The 13,640-nt window shown below is 40.8% G+C and overlaps 1 protein-coding gene across 5 annotated transcripts in view; it reads right to left on the reverse strand.

The window, feature by feature from the left end:
- Positions 1-13,640, reverse strand: part of STX11 (syntaxin 11) — a 56,430-nt gene that overhangs the window by 16,776 nt on the left and 26,014 nt on the right. The window contains exon 1 of one of the 5 annotated variants that reach the window (XM_030928774.1): positions 11,347-11,370. The exons of 3 other annotated variants lie outside the window; for them this stretch is intronic. The gene's annotated coding sequence lies outside the window, so the exon portion shown is untranslated. Of the gene's footprint in view, positions 1-7,644; positions 7,667-11,346; positions 11,371-13,640 lie in introns of those variants that run through there. One more of the 5 variants, XM_030928775.1, reaches the window with a different exon arrangement.

The raw sequence follows: 13,640 nt of genomic DNA on the forward strand, positions 1-13,640 counted from the left end.
AGGACTTCCCCGCGGTACCCAAGTTCTGATTTTCAGATTCTATGACATATCTCATATGTCCTAATTTTATACCAATTGTAAAAGTATGATTAAAGTGACTATTACAAATCAGAAGGTCCACTATTGGTCTATAGGGTGCCTTAATGAGGCTTTGTGTAGGGCTTATATAGTATCTTTGTGAAAACTAGGAAAGGGCCCCTTTCTGTGGGTGGATGCATCCCTGCCCCAGGGCATACGGCCTGGTGAGCTGAGCATGGTTGGATTGCCAGGCTCTCTCATCCATGGTGAGATCACAACCTGCACAGCCCCATGGGGTTGCCCTGTGTACACCTTTCTCAAACACCTCATCCAGTCTCTCCTGCCCACAAATCCCCACCACCAGAGGCACCTGGAAATTCTACAGGTACAGTGTCATTGTAATTTAGCAGTTCCTATCTAGCATACCCCATAGTAACACAGCCCTTAAAGAACAACAAACAGACTTCCCCCAACAGGTTCACAAACAATAATTTCACTCAAATGAGTAAAACTGGTGCTCTGTTTCTTGATATTTAAAATGACACATCTAAGAGGGTGATATGGTTTGACTCTATGTCCCCACTCAAATCTCATCTTGAATTGTACTCCCATAATTCCCACCATTCCCACTTGTTGTGGGAGGGACCCAGTGGGAGATAATTGAATCATGGGGGTGGTTTCCCCCATACTGTTCTGGTGGTAGTGAATAAGTATCATGAGATCTGATGGTTTTATTAGGGGATTCCGCTTTTGTGTCTTTTTCACTCTGTCTGCCACCATCCACATATGATGTGACTTGCTCTTCTTGCATTCACCATGCCTCACCATTGCCTCACCATGATTGTGAGGTCTCCCCAGCCATGTGGAACTGTAAGTCCATTAAACCTTTCTCTTTTGTAAATTGCCCAGTCTCGGGTATGTCTTAATCAGCAGCATGAAAACAGACTGATACAGAGGGAAACACTATTCTTTGAATATCTAAACATTACAGGTTAAAACTAAAAAGTTCCTAATGAATAATTCTAGTTTTCTTGCTGCTCCAAAGTTAATTAAAAAAAAAAAAAAAAACAAAAAAAAAAAACAAAAAAACCTTGTATTGTACCTTAAAGTGCATTGGGCAAGAACACGTTTAATATTGTCTTAGGGCTCATTCAAAGCAAAATTTGAAAGGTTGAAGAGTATTAATTGAAATGGTTTAATAACGATAAAAGTCTGAGGCTAGAAGAAATCACTTTTAAATGTCTCTTGCTTTGTCTTTGCTCTAAAGCAGAAAGCAGGTAGGAGTTATTCAAAGCATTTCTGGAGGAGACAGTCTCTACTTTTCCATCACTCTACTCATTCGATGCCCTCTGACATAATTCACTTTTCAGTTTCCTCAATCAGAATTTTCTGCCAGTGTGTGAACAGAAAAAGGCAGTTTGATATGCACAGTTGATAAACAGCCAGTGGGCAGTTGGGATTTCACTTTTAGCAATATGCTTTCAGATGCTTTCTGTAGAAATGCATGGGAAATCAAAGCAGCCACTCCTGTGTAGGTTTCATACATTCTGCTCTACAGTAAACATTTATTAAGTATTTGTAAAATGCCAAATGCAGTACCAGCAATGTGCAGGTATTAACTCATTTATCCCTTATGAGGTATCATCATCATCCCTAGTCTACAGGTTTGAGACCTAATGAGTTTAAGCAGTTTGCCTAAAGTCGCACAGTTATGGAGTTGAGATAGAAATCCCAAAAGTGTGACTTGAGGGTCCATCTGTAATCCACAAAGCTACACTAGCTTCTTTTTCCTAAACTCCCCACAAGTTTCTTTTAAAATTGTTAGTCTAATAGAAAACGTATTCCCTAATTGAGCTTTTCTATTAGGAACAATTATTAGCATCTAATTCTTAGATCTGGATTAACACATGGAAATATTGTCACCATTAGAATCACTACTTTCTTTCCCACACAAGTTTCTTCATATCAGAGTTTCCCCAACATTGCAACACTTCAGTGGTTACAGCCCTAAAAACAGGGAGTAAGTCACCACAACTTTCCAAAAATCCATAAAATTTTTAACGCTGTGAAATAACGGAGCACAGATACTTGGAGACACAAAGTTTACAGTCGGGTGCATAGAAGCCACAACAGGAAAGGACAGTGGATGAGCTTTCTTTCCCTTCCTCCCTCCCCTCCTTCCTCCCTCCCTCCCTCCCTCCTTTCCTTCCTTTCTTTCTTTCTTTCTTTCTTTCGAGACAGTGTCTCCCTCTGTCACCCAGGCTGGAGTGCAACGATGTATCTTGACTCACTGCAGCCTCCTCAGTAGTTGGGATTAGAGGTGTGTGCCACCATGCCCGGCTAATTTTTAAAATATTTTTAGTAGAGTTGGGGTTTCACTATATTGGCCAGGCTGTTCTCAAACTCCTGATCTTGTGATCCGCCTGCCTCAGCCTCCCAAAGTGCTAGGGATTACAGGTGTGAGCCACTGCGCCCAGCCAGTAGATGAGCTTTCTAAGGGATAAAGACAGGGGCACTCAAGGGTCAAGGCTCAAGGCTCAAGTCATCTATGCAAGTTTTTCCACTTGTATCTCTATTAGTATTTACAAACCAAAACAGTTGTTGTAATCTTACATCTGATTTCCCTTTGGCCCTAGAATGTGAAGCAAAATTTTGCCTGGAAAATACGCTGACGATCTATGTTTAAAAAATGATGGGGAATAGATTTTGAGTCCAGCTGGAAAATGTATATGCCTTTAAGTAATTCCTTTATATTTTGTAACTACTCCATGAAGTACCTTTTAAAGGGAGACATCCATGGAGTTTCCAGAATCATCAATGAACTTTTCTTTTCCAACTTATAACACCAGTTAAAGTTCACAGAATTTTTGCATTCCTTTATCTATTCCCCTTTCTCGTAAACAGTGTCCTTTGAGCCACTTATTCTAGTCTCATTGCCTGGTTACTCCTGTTAAATTCTTCCAGAAAAAAATATTCTTATATATGGCTGATATCTTTTACACAAGGTACAGAAATATCTGAGTTATCCAACATCATCAATTCATGAGGGTTTTCCATGTAAGTAACCTTTACTGTAACTGAAGTTTCTCCCTTCAAATGTCAAAGGCATCTACTTATCTTTGTTGGAAACCCTCTTCTAAAATGTATGGACACACTTCCTTGCTTTTTTAAAAAAGAGGGTATTGGACACAATTTATTGATGACTCAAATGGCCATTATTAACATCTTTGAATCATGTAGTGATACAGTTTTATTTGATTTAAAATGTTTCTCTTTCCTGGGAGTTAAAATAACAAACCCTTCCTCAGTTGTCTCCACTTACCACTGACAGTTGTCTCACTCCCTTTGCAGATTGTGGCAAGCAAAGAAATTTGAGAAGCAAACATTCAATAATAGTAAGCTTCTGCGTGGGTCTGCAGCCCTCTAGAATCAGCACGCTCCGTAAAGCAAGGAAAGAAAAATGAATCTCAGTGACAGACTGTGTGCACCCCAAACCAGTCATTGTGCTGGAGAACTGATATAAAATCCACCACAATCCTCACAATAACTTTGGGAGGAGGGTAACATCATTTTCAATTTACTACTATCTGGGTCTCAGAAAAGTTAAGTTCACCCAGTGAGTAAGAGAGAAGGCTGGGATTTAAACTCACATCTGTCCAGGTCCTGAGTTCATGCCCTTTCCACTCAATCCTGCATTGAAGCTATTGGGGGAGTTAGGGTGGGAGGTGCTAGCGTGGAGAGGTGCTAGGTTGGGAGGCGCTAGTGTTGTTAAGGAGCAATATTCTCTGCTCTGTTTCTTCCCTTCTCTGGCATCCCTCTCCACCTACTCCTGCAAAGGGGCATGGAGTTGCTTATCTAATTAGTGAATCTAAAAGAAGAACCTGTCTGCAGTAGCCTGGCTGCTTCTTTCTTTTTCCTGAAAGTGGGTTTACCAGAGAAACTGTATTGTCTCTGCAGTACCCTTGGGTGGGGTGGGTGAAATCAGCTCCGGCCAGGGAGGGTAAATCCAGCTAATGCTGGCTTCAAGATCAGAAAGCACAGTCCCCCAGATGGAAGCCACATCTTCCAACCTTGTCTTTATCGTCACTAATGAGACCCTCTGGCCTCTGCCTGCTTTTCCTTTCTTATTTCTCCACGGGAGTGGAAGTCAGGCGGGTCAGTCAGCAGCTACTTATTGTGTTCCTCCCTTAATCAACCCAACAACCATGTTAAGTAAAATCAAAGGAGGTGAGAGCAGAAAAAGACTAATGATGAACTTGCACAGTGCCTTCACTATAAAGATGAGGAAAGAGAGGCTCGTTATATTAACACACAAATAATGATTAAAAGAGTGTTATTAAGGCCGGATGCGGTGGCTCATGCCTGTAATCCCAGCCCTTTGGGAGGCCGAAGTGAGTGGATCATCTAAGTTCAGGAGTTCAAGATCAGCCTGGCCAAATGGTGAAACCCCATCTCTACTAAAAATATAAAAATTAGCTGGGTGTGGTGGCATATGCCTGTAGTCCCAACTACTCAGGAGGCTGAGGCAGAGGAAAAAAAAATGTTATTAGCAAAGTGGAAAAAACTCTTATGTAATTGCCATTTCCATTTATAGCAATACAATTCTAACATGTATAAAGCATTTTCATGAGAGTAGCACATATTGAGACTTCAACAAATGATAACTACTAATTTTACTGTATTATCATTATTATTATTGTTTGACACAGGGTCTCACTCTGTTGTCCAGGCTGGAGTACAGTGGCACAATCATGGCTCACTGCAGCCTCTGCCTCCTATGTTTAGCAATGGCTAAGCCTCCTGAGTAGCTGAAACTATAGGTGTATGTCACCATGCTCAGCTAATGTTTGGCATTGTTAGTAGAGACAGGGTTTCATTACATTGGCCAGGTTGGCCTCAAACTCTTGGCTTCAAGTGATCCACTCGGAAACTGCAAATCCGAGTAGCTGGGACTAAGGGCTAATTTATATATTTTTTGTAGAGATGGGGTTTTGTCTGTTGCCCAGGCTGGTCTCCAACTCCTGAGCGCAAGTGATCCCCCTCCGCCTCAACCTCCCAAAGTGCTGTAATTACAGATGTGTGCCACTGTGCCTGGCCTAATTTTAGTATTGTAGTACCAGATAGTATCTGAACCATGAAAACATCAACCAAGATTATTTCCATGATGTGGTGAGCATCTGTTCTCATTCCACATTCTTGATCTAACCTCCTAGGTGGCCCCATTCTTTCCCCTTGAATTTGTACATACTCTTTGTGAAAGGTTGCAAAAAAAAATTTTCTGGCCAGGCACAGGGGCTCATACCTGTAATCCTAGCTTGGGAGGCCAAGGTGTGTGGATCGCTTGCGCTCAGGGGTTCAAGACCAGCCTGGGTAACAGGGCAAAATCCAGCTCTACAAAAACACAAAAATTAGCTGGGTGTGGTGGTGCACACCTGCAGTCCCAGCTACTCAGGAGGCTAAGGCTGGAAGATCACTTGAACCTGGGACACAGAGGTTGCAATGAGCTGAGATCACACCACTGCAATCCAGCCTGGATGACAGCATGACCCTGTCTCAAAATAAAAATAAAATAAAAATAAAAATATTCTTATTACACAATCTTTGCAGCTTCTCTGATCAAGAGGTACAGACTATTTCTCAACTCCTTGAGTTTGAGGGTGGCTATAAGACTGAGATTTGCTTTGAGTATTGAGATATTAGCAAATATGATGCAAGCAGAGGTTTGAAAAGCACTTGTGCAAAAAGGCTTGCTATTGGGTACCTTAATTCCACTATATGACGAAGCCTGGGATAGCCTGCAGGAAGATGATGCCCAGCTGAGCAGAGCACAGCCACCAGCTAACTCACCAAAAGACTGAAAATGAAGAAGCCGAGGAGAGCCCAACAGAAGACTGTTCAGCCAATCAACAGGAAAGTGAGAAATAATAAATCGTTGTGTTTGAAACCACCAAAATGGGTAGCAGTTTCTTATGCAGCATAAGCTAAATGACAGAAAAATTGGTACCTCGAAGTGGCATGCTGCCAGAACAGAAACCTAAAACATTCCTCCTTGGCTTTGGCACCAGATAGCAGGCAAAAAGCAGTGATGTAACTGTTAAGGAAAACTGGAAAGACGGCATGCAGACTGTCAGAGGAGGGTGGCAGTGGTGAGGAAACTGCGAGAGCAGTCAGGGGAAAAGGCAAGCCGTATCACAGGCAGCCAAACACTTGACAACACTGTTGCCTATGGCAGCTCCAAAGGCTGAAAATGTCGGTATGAATTTTGCATCTCGCTGCAAAGATCTCCAGACAATTGAAAGTGTTTGAGTGTGTCTATAACTACACAGAAGTTCTGCAAGATAGAGACAAACTAAAAATTGAATCATCTAGTTTGCAAGCATTATTCAGAGAAAACCTTTCTGGTTTCTCTCTATTTTCCTATCACATGATAGGAAAATAAAACCTTTTTATCTCTCCAGTTTCTTCAACTGGAAGAAACAATTCTAAGTAAGAAATGGCCTTAAAGACCTTGGTAAAATTGAATAAGGTGGCTCGAAGACCTTCTCAGCTAGACAAAGTGAGCTCTAAGACTCTAAGTGTGTTGTCTCAAACAATCTGATCCTCAGCCTGAAGTAGACAGAGGTCTAACATGAAAACAATTATGAACGTAGGTTTTAGGGGCATAGAGCCTAATTAGATTATTTGGAAATCCATAAAGTTTTTAAGAGAATTTTACTAACAAGCACACACACAACCTTGGCCTAAAAATACAAAGACTTTTCAAAGGAAAAGACGCCTCTGGGTCCCCAACTTTTTATGATCAGGATCTAGGCCAACAAAGCTATTTAGGAACAAAAATAAGCCATTTGTTGTGGGAAAAGAAGAGTTTCAGAGGGTAGAGCCAAGAGCAGTGGAGGACTATAAACCAGGAAACCACTTCTGAAAAGCAGAGCTGGGTCCTAATCAAGGAACATGGCCTAGTTCAGGAGCAGGGGCACCTGGTAACATGTGCTTGGACAGAATTGCTATGGACCAGTGATTGTCATATGAATCCTGTTAATGGCTTTTTTTTTGTTTTTTAATGGGGTGTCTACTTTTGTTATCCTTTTCCTATCTCATCATTATATGTTGAATGTGTATGGGAAAGACAGCCTGTTCATTGTCTTGGGATCAAGAGGATCAGCAAAGAAGAGCTATCTCTGAGACGTCTGAACTGTATCTAGATCTCATGCAGATCAGGCATGAGTCTCTAGACTTTGAGGCTAATACTATAATCTGATGAGACTTCGGGGAATCCTGGGATGGGAGTGAGAATATTTTTCTTGCAAGAGAAATCTGAATAATTTTTGTCAGCGACAGACTATACTTGATTACAACAAATGGCAACAAATTCTTAGCAGCACCTCCCATCAAGAAGTGGTGTCAGTCTCTCTGCCCTTTGAATCAGTTTCTCTACCCTTGGCCATGAGATTTGCTTTGACCAAGAGGATGGGAGGAAACATGGAGCAAGCAGAGGCTTCAATAGCACTAGTACCTTGGGGCTTATCCACCCTGGGCACACCGAAACCATTATGTGAGAAAGCTCAGGTTAGCCTCCTGGAGGATGAAGACTGCACAGAGAGCTAGGCCAGCCCCCAGCTAACCCACCTCTACAGGTGCATGACTGAGTCCCGGGGAGATCCGTGGAAGAAGCACTAGTGCTTACTATCTGCCAGAGACTGTTGTGGAAGGTTTACATGGATTATCTCATTTAATCCTTGCATCTGTGAGAAACAGAAAATTGTTATTTGGGGGTGGCTTGTTACACTGACAAAACTACCTGATACACCTCTCCTTGCGTTTCTCTATGCTCCTTAAGGTGTATTCTTCTTTAAAGAAGACTTGGAGGCTGTTGTGAATCATGGATAAATTATAATTTCTGGAAAGTAAATTGTCATGCATTTAAAACAAAAGTTTATTGCTATGATTTTAAAACACAAACATAAGCAACATGAACCAAATAGTTGTCCTTATGAAGTATGTCACCTATCCAATAATTGTGACTTAAGGTATATATTAATATCTTGATTTTAATTCAGTAGACCTTTGTGATATTCTACTCATATTGTATGCAAAAGTTAATGTAAAGCATACACATTTTTTAAAAGCACATGTTTCTTAACATGTCTGAAGACAGCGCTTCTTTTTTGTTTGTTTGTGTTTTGAAGACTGTGGTCATAATCATGGTGAGGAGAAAAAAAATATGCTAAAAAAAAAGATTATCTCACACACACACACACAGCTTCCACACAAAGACTCTGCAAAAGCTGTTCGATAATACAGTGTGCTAAATAGGAGTCCTTGACCAGCGGGGTCAGGAAAGTACAGAGATACTTGGCAGTTTTAACCTTGGCTGAGTTTCAGTCTAATAAGAGGTTTTGAGAACCTGAACAGCCATTTTTTAAATGGAAGTGGATAGTTTGAAGTATATCACAAGTCTCATTCAGCTCACCAAAATAAACAGTATGTAGGCACAGTGCAACTTCCCAAACAACACAACTCCACTGCCACATCTCAAAGTTTTCTTCACCATCAAAGACTGGACCAGAGATGTTTCCTGCTGCCATGCCAAAAACAGCAAAAATTAGTGGGATGTGAACTAGGTTTCTAAGGAATTTCAGAAGTTTATTATGGCCTTACTAACCCCCTTCAAAATGTTAATGGCTATCAGGATACTTCTTTTCAAAGCTGTAGGATCAGCTTAGAACGCCACATCTACTCAGGGATGTACAGGAGAGGGGCAAGTGTGTCTCCTGAATTATGTGGAGACATATCCACATCTCACCTCTGACACTACCTGGTCTTCTTGCCTGGGTTTCTTCACTGGTTTCAGGGTTCCCAGCAGTTAGGGCAATTCTCAACAGATGAGTGCAATTCTTAACTGATGAGTGCTTTTCAAGCCTCTGCTATGTTCTGTATTGTTGTAGGCCATCTTCTCTATACCTGGTCTTCCCCATGTATAAATAATTACCTCATAGGATAGTAGAGGGGGTTAAATGAGGTAAGCCATGTAAAGCTCTTAGACTAGCACTTGGCAGAGAGTGAGCACTCTGTATATGTTATCTATGGTCATGTATTCCTGTGATTTAAATTCCCTCAAATAACTAATGTAGAGTCAGTAACTATTTGTGTGAATGATGCATTTGTTAATTACACTACTAACAGTTTATTTTCTGTCTCATCTATGATCATAAGTGAACACTAATACCTGTGCATTACTCAATGATTTGAGGTTTGAAATACCTTTCTTCCAACTATTATATTGCAAAATATCTCTTTCTGATTATGAAAGCAACCCATGCTCTTTGTAAAATATAATAATAACAATAATACAGATTGAGCATTCCTAATCTGAAAATCTGAAATCTGAAATGCTCCAAAATCTAAAACTTTTTGAGCATTGGCCACAAGGGGACTATTCCACACTTGACCTCATGTGACAAGTCGCAGTCAAAACACAAGTAAGTACATAACACACAGTTTACTCAGTGTTCCCAAGGGAAAAAAGACCCTCCTATCCCCCTTCAGCTGCAGTATATCTTTTCTGCACATACCCAGATACCCCTTCACAAGTGCACACACACACAAAGGGCAATAAAATGGCACATGTACAGTAGGCTGGATGCACCAACAGCAGATTCTCCACCATGCCCCCACATGGCACCAAGAACTTCATGTGTTAATCAATATGACTCTTTGCTTATACTCTGCTCTGACATTTTTGAAAATGTCAAAAAGGCCTGTGGATACTTCTATGAGTAACAGTGATAAGAAAAAGGGGAAGCATTTATATTTATCTGTAGCAAAGAAAGTCAAGCTATTGGAGAAACCAGACAGAAAAATATGGTGTCGGAATGACCACCTTATATGACCTGAAGAAACAAAAAGATAAATTGTTGAAGTTCCATGCTGAAAATGATGAACAAAAGTTAATGTTAAAAAATAGTAAATACTCCATGCATGATGACTCGCACCTGTAATCTCAGCGTGTTGGGAGGCCAAGGCAGGAGGATCACTTGAGCCCAGGAGTTCAATACTAGCAACATAGTGAGACTATGGCTCTACGAAAAACAAAAAAAAGCTAGGTGTGGTGGTGTGTGCCTGCAGTCCTAGCTACTCAGAAGGATGAGGTGGGAGTATCACTTGAGGCCAGGAGTTTGAGGCTGCCGTGAGCTATGATTGTGCCACTGCACTCCAGTCTGGGTGACAGAGCAAGACCTCATTGGAAGGAAGGAAGGAAGGAAGGAAGGAAGGAAGGAAGGAAGGAAGGAAGGAAGGAAGGAAGGAAGGAAGGAAGGAAGGAAGGAAGGAAGGAAAGGAGAGGAAAGAAAAGAGAGAGAAAAAAGGAAGAGAGAGAGAGAGGGGGAGGGAGGAAAACACTGTATAAAGCTAGAAATGAAGATCTTGATCATGTATTGAAAGGGTGGATCCATCAGCCTCACAGTGAACACATGCCACTTAATGGTATACTGATCATAAACATGCAAGATCTATCACAGCGAACTGAAAATTGAAAGAAACTGTAAATAATCAAAAGGCTGGTTGCAGAAATTTAAGAAAAGACACAGCATCAAATTTTCAAAGACGTGTGGTGATGAAGCATCTGCTGATCACAAAGCAGCAGAGAAATTCATTAATGAGTTTGCCAAGGTCATTGCTGATGAAAATTTGACGCTGAACAAGTTTACAATGCTGATAAAACCTCACCGTTTTGGTGTTATTGCCCCGGAAAGACACTGACTAGAGCTGATGAGACAGCCCCTACAGGAATTAAGGATTCCAAGGACAGAACAACTGTGCTGGGATGTACTAATGCAGCAGGCATGCATAGTGTAATCTGGCTGATAGGCAAAAGCTTGTGTCTTCGCTGTTTCCAAGGAATGAATTTCTTACCAACCCATTATTATGCTAATAAAAAGGCTTGGATCACCAGGGGTATCTTTTATGATTAGTTTCATAAGCACTCGGTACCAGGAGCTTGTGTTCATTGCAGGGAAGTTAGACTGGATGACAACTGCAAGAATTTGTTATTCCTTCACATCTGTCCTGCTCATCCTCCAGTGGAAATTCTCATCAAAAATAATGTTTATGCCATTACTTTTCCTAAAACGTGACTTCTCTACTTCATCCATGTGACAAGGCATCCTTAGATCAATGAGGAGTAAATAATGCTTTCTTGAACAGCATGCTAGCAGCAGTGAACAGAGGCATGAGTGTAGAAGATTTTCAAAAGGATTTTAGCATGAGAGGATGCCATATATGCTGTTGCCAATGTTTAGAACACGTGACTAAAGACACAGTTGTGCATACCTGGCACAAGCTCCAGCGTGTGACTATGTTCAGTGATGATGATGAATAAGGTGGTGACTTTGAAGGAATTCCGTATATCAGATGAGAGAAAAAATGATGTATGACCTCCTTACATATGCAAAAAATATACCTTCAGAGTCAAGCAGTAAGCTGGAAGAAGATATCAATGAAGTTTTTTTAACATCAACAAGGAGGCTACAGTTCTTCATTTATTGACTGATGATGAAATAGCTGAAATGGTTCTCAATGAAAATGACTGTGATAATACTGACAAGGAAGATACCATTAATACTGCAGAAAAAATGCCTATAGATGACATAGTGGATATGTGAAGAGCTTATTGAAGGACTAGAGCAGCGTGCATGTATAACAGAACAAGAAATGATGTCAGTTTATAAAGTCAAAGAGACTTCCAAGACAAAAACCAATGTTAATGAGGCAAATGACCCTGGAGGAAACATTTTAAAAGGCCATCCAGCAGGATGCCTCCTCATCCTCAGAGGACCCACTCTCTGGTCCCTCAACTATTACTGATGTTTCTTCTCACCTAAAAAAAATACAGTGTACAATAACTTTTTAATCAAAATACATAATTGCACATGGAGACTGAAAGCCTGCCATTGTTGTTGCTGTTAACGTGGATGCAGGTATTTGGTGATGCTACTGGGCTTAGTTACCCTGAACACATTATTTTTTTCACTGTATTAATGGTATGTTTTTTTTTTTTTTTTTTTACCATTAAGTACTTATGTGTGAATAAGTCTAAGAAAGCGACTGTAGTCAGGCGTGGTGGTTCACACCTGTAATCCTAACACTTTGGGAGGCTGAGGTGGGCAGGCTATTTGAGTCAAGGAGTTCAAGATCAGCCATGGACAACATGGTGAAACCCCACCCTTACAACAAAATACAATAATTAGCTGAGACCAGTGGTGTACACCTGTATTCTCAGCTCCTTGGGAGGCTGAGATGGGAGGATCACCAGAGCCCAGGAGGTTGAGGCTTCAGTGAGCTGTGATCATGCCACTGCACTCTAACCTGAGCAACAGAGCAAGCTTTTATCTCAAAAAAAGACAATAAAAAAGAAATGAAAATAAGAGAGAGAAATGATTGCTTATCAGTAGCATGTAAACTCAGAGTCAGGAATGATAGTGATACCAAGCAAGCACAGATGGTCCATGTGGGTGCCTGACATAGTCACCTTTGTTTTCTGATGGTTCAATGTACATAAACTTTGTGTCATGCACAAAATTATTAAAAACATTGTATGCAGTTATCTTCAGGCTGTGTGGATAGGTGTATATGAAACATACGTTTCTTTTTTTTATTATACTGTAAGTTCTATACTGTATATTACTGTAAGTACATGTGTACAACATGTAGGTTTGTTACATATGTATACACGTGCCATGTTGGTGTGCTGTACCCATTAACTTGTCATTTACATTAGGTATATCTCCTAATGCTATCCCTCCCTGCTCCCCCCACTCCATGACAGGCCCTGGTGTGTGATGTTCCCCACCCTGTGTCCAAGTGTTCTCAATGATGAAACATAAATTTCATGTTTAGATTTGGGTCTTATTCCTAAGATACCTCATGATGTATATGCAAATATTCCAAAATCCAAAAAAATTTGAAATCCAAAATACTTCTAGTCCCAAGCATTTCAGATAAGAGATACTCAACCTGTAATAATAAATCAAATAAGACAGAATTGTTAAACATGAAAAGTAAAAATTTTCCATCATCTAATACAACTATATATAACTCTATAAAATAACCAATGATAAAATATAATACATATTCTTCCAGATTCTTTTCAATACCAGAAGGTTGTGAACACTTAAGAGACAGTGTTCAGAAGAACCAATCCTGCTACTGTGAAATTTAGTTTGTTTGCCTGGAAAATCACAGGAACTCTCTAGGATTTCTTCTTCCCAGGGGCATCCCTCAGAGGTGCAGGGCCACAGGGCAAGTCACACCGTACTTTCCATCAACAAAAGTTTTGTGCAGGTAAAGTCAGGTAAAAAGAAAGAAAGAGAGAGGTAGACAGAGAGGAAAGAAAGGAAGGAAAGAAAGGAAGGGAAGGGAAGGGAAGGGGCAAGGGAAAGGAAGGGAAGTGGGAAGGGAGATGGGGGTTCCACACATGGTGGCTCATGGCTGTAATCCCAGCACTTTGGGAGGCCAAGACAGGTGGATCACTTGAGGTCAGGAGTTGGAGACCAGCCTGGCCAACATGGTGAAACCCCGTCTCTACAAAAATTAGCTGGGCATGGTGGCACATGCCTGTAATCCCA

Source organism: Rhinopithecus roxellana, chromosome 4 (genome assembly GCF_007565055.1).
Source record: "Rhinopithecus roxellana isolate Shanxi Qingling chromosome 4, ASM756505v1, whole genome shotgun sequence".
NCBI classification, from domain to species: Eukaryota; Metazoa; Chordata; class Mammalia; order Primates; family Cercopithecidae; genus Rhinopithecus; species Rhinopithecus roxellana.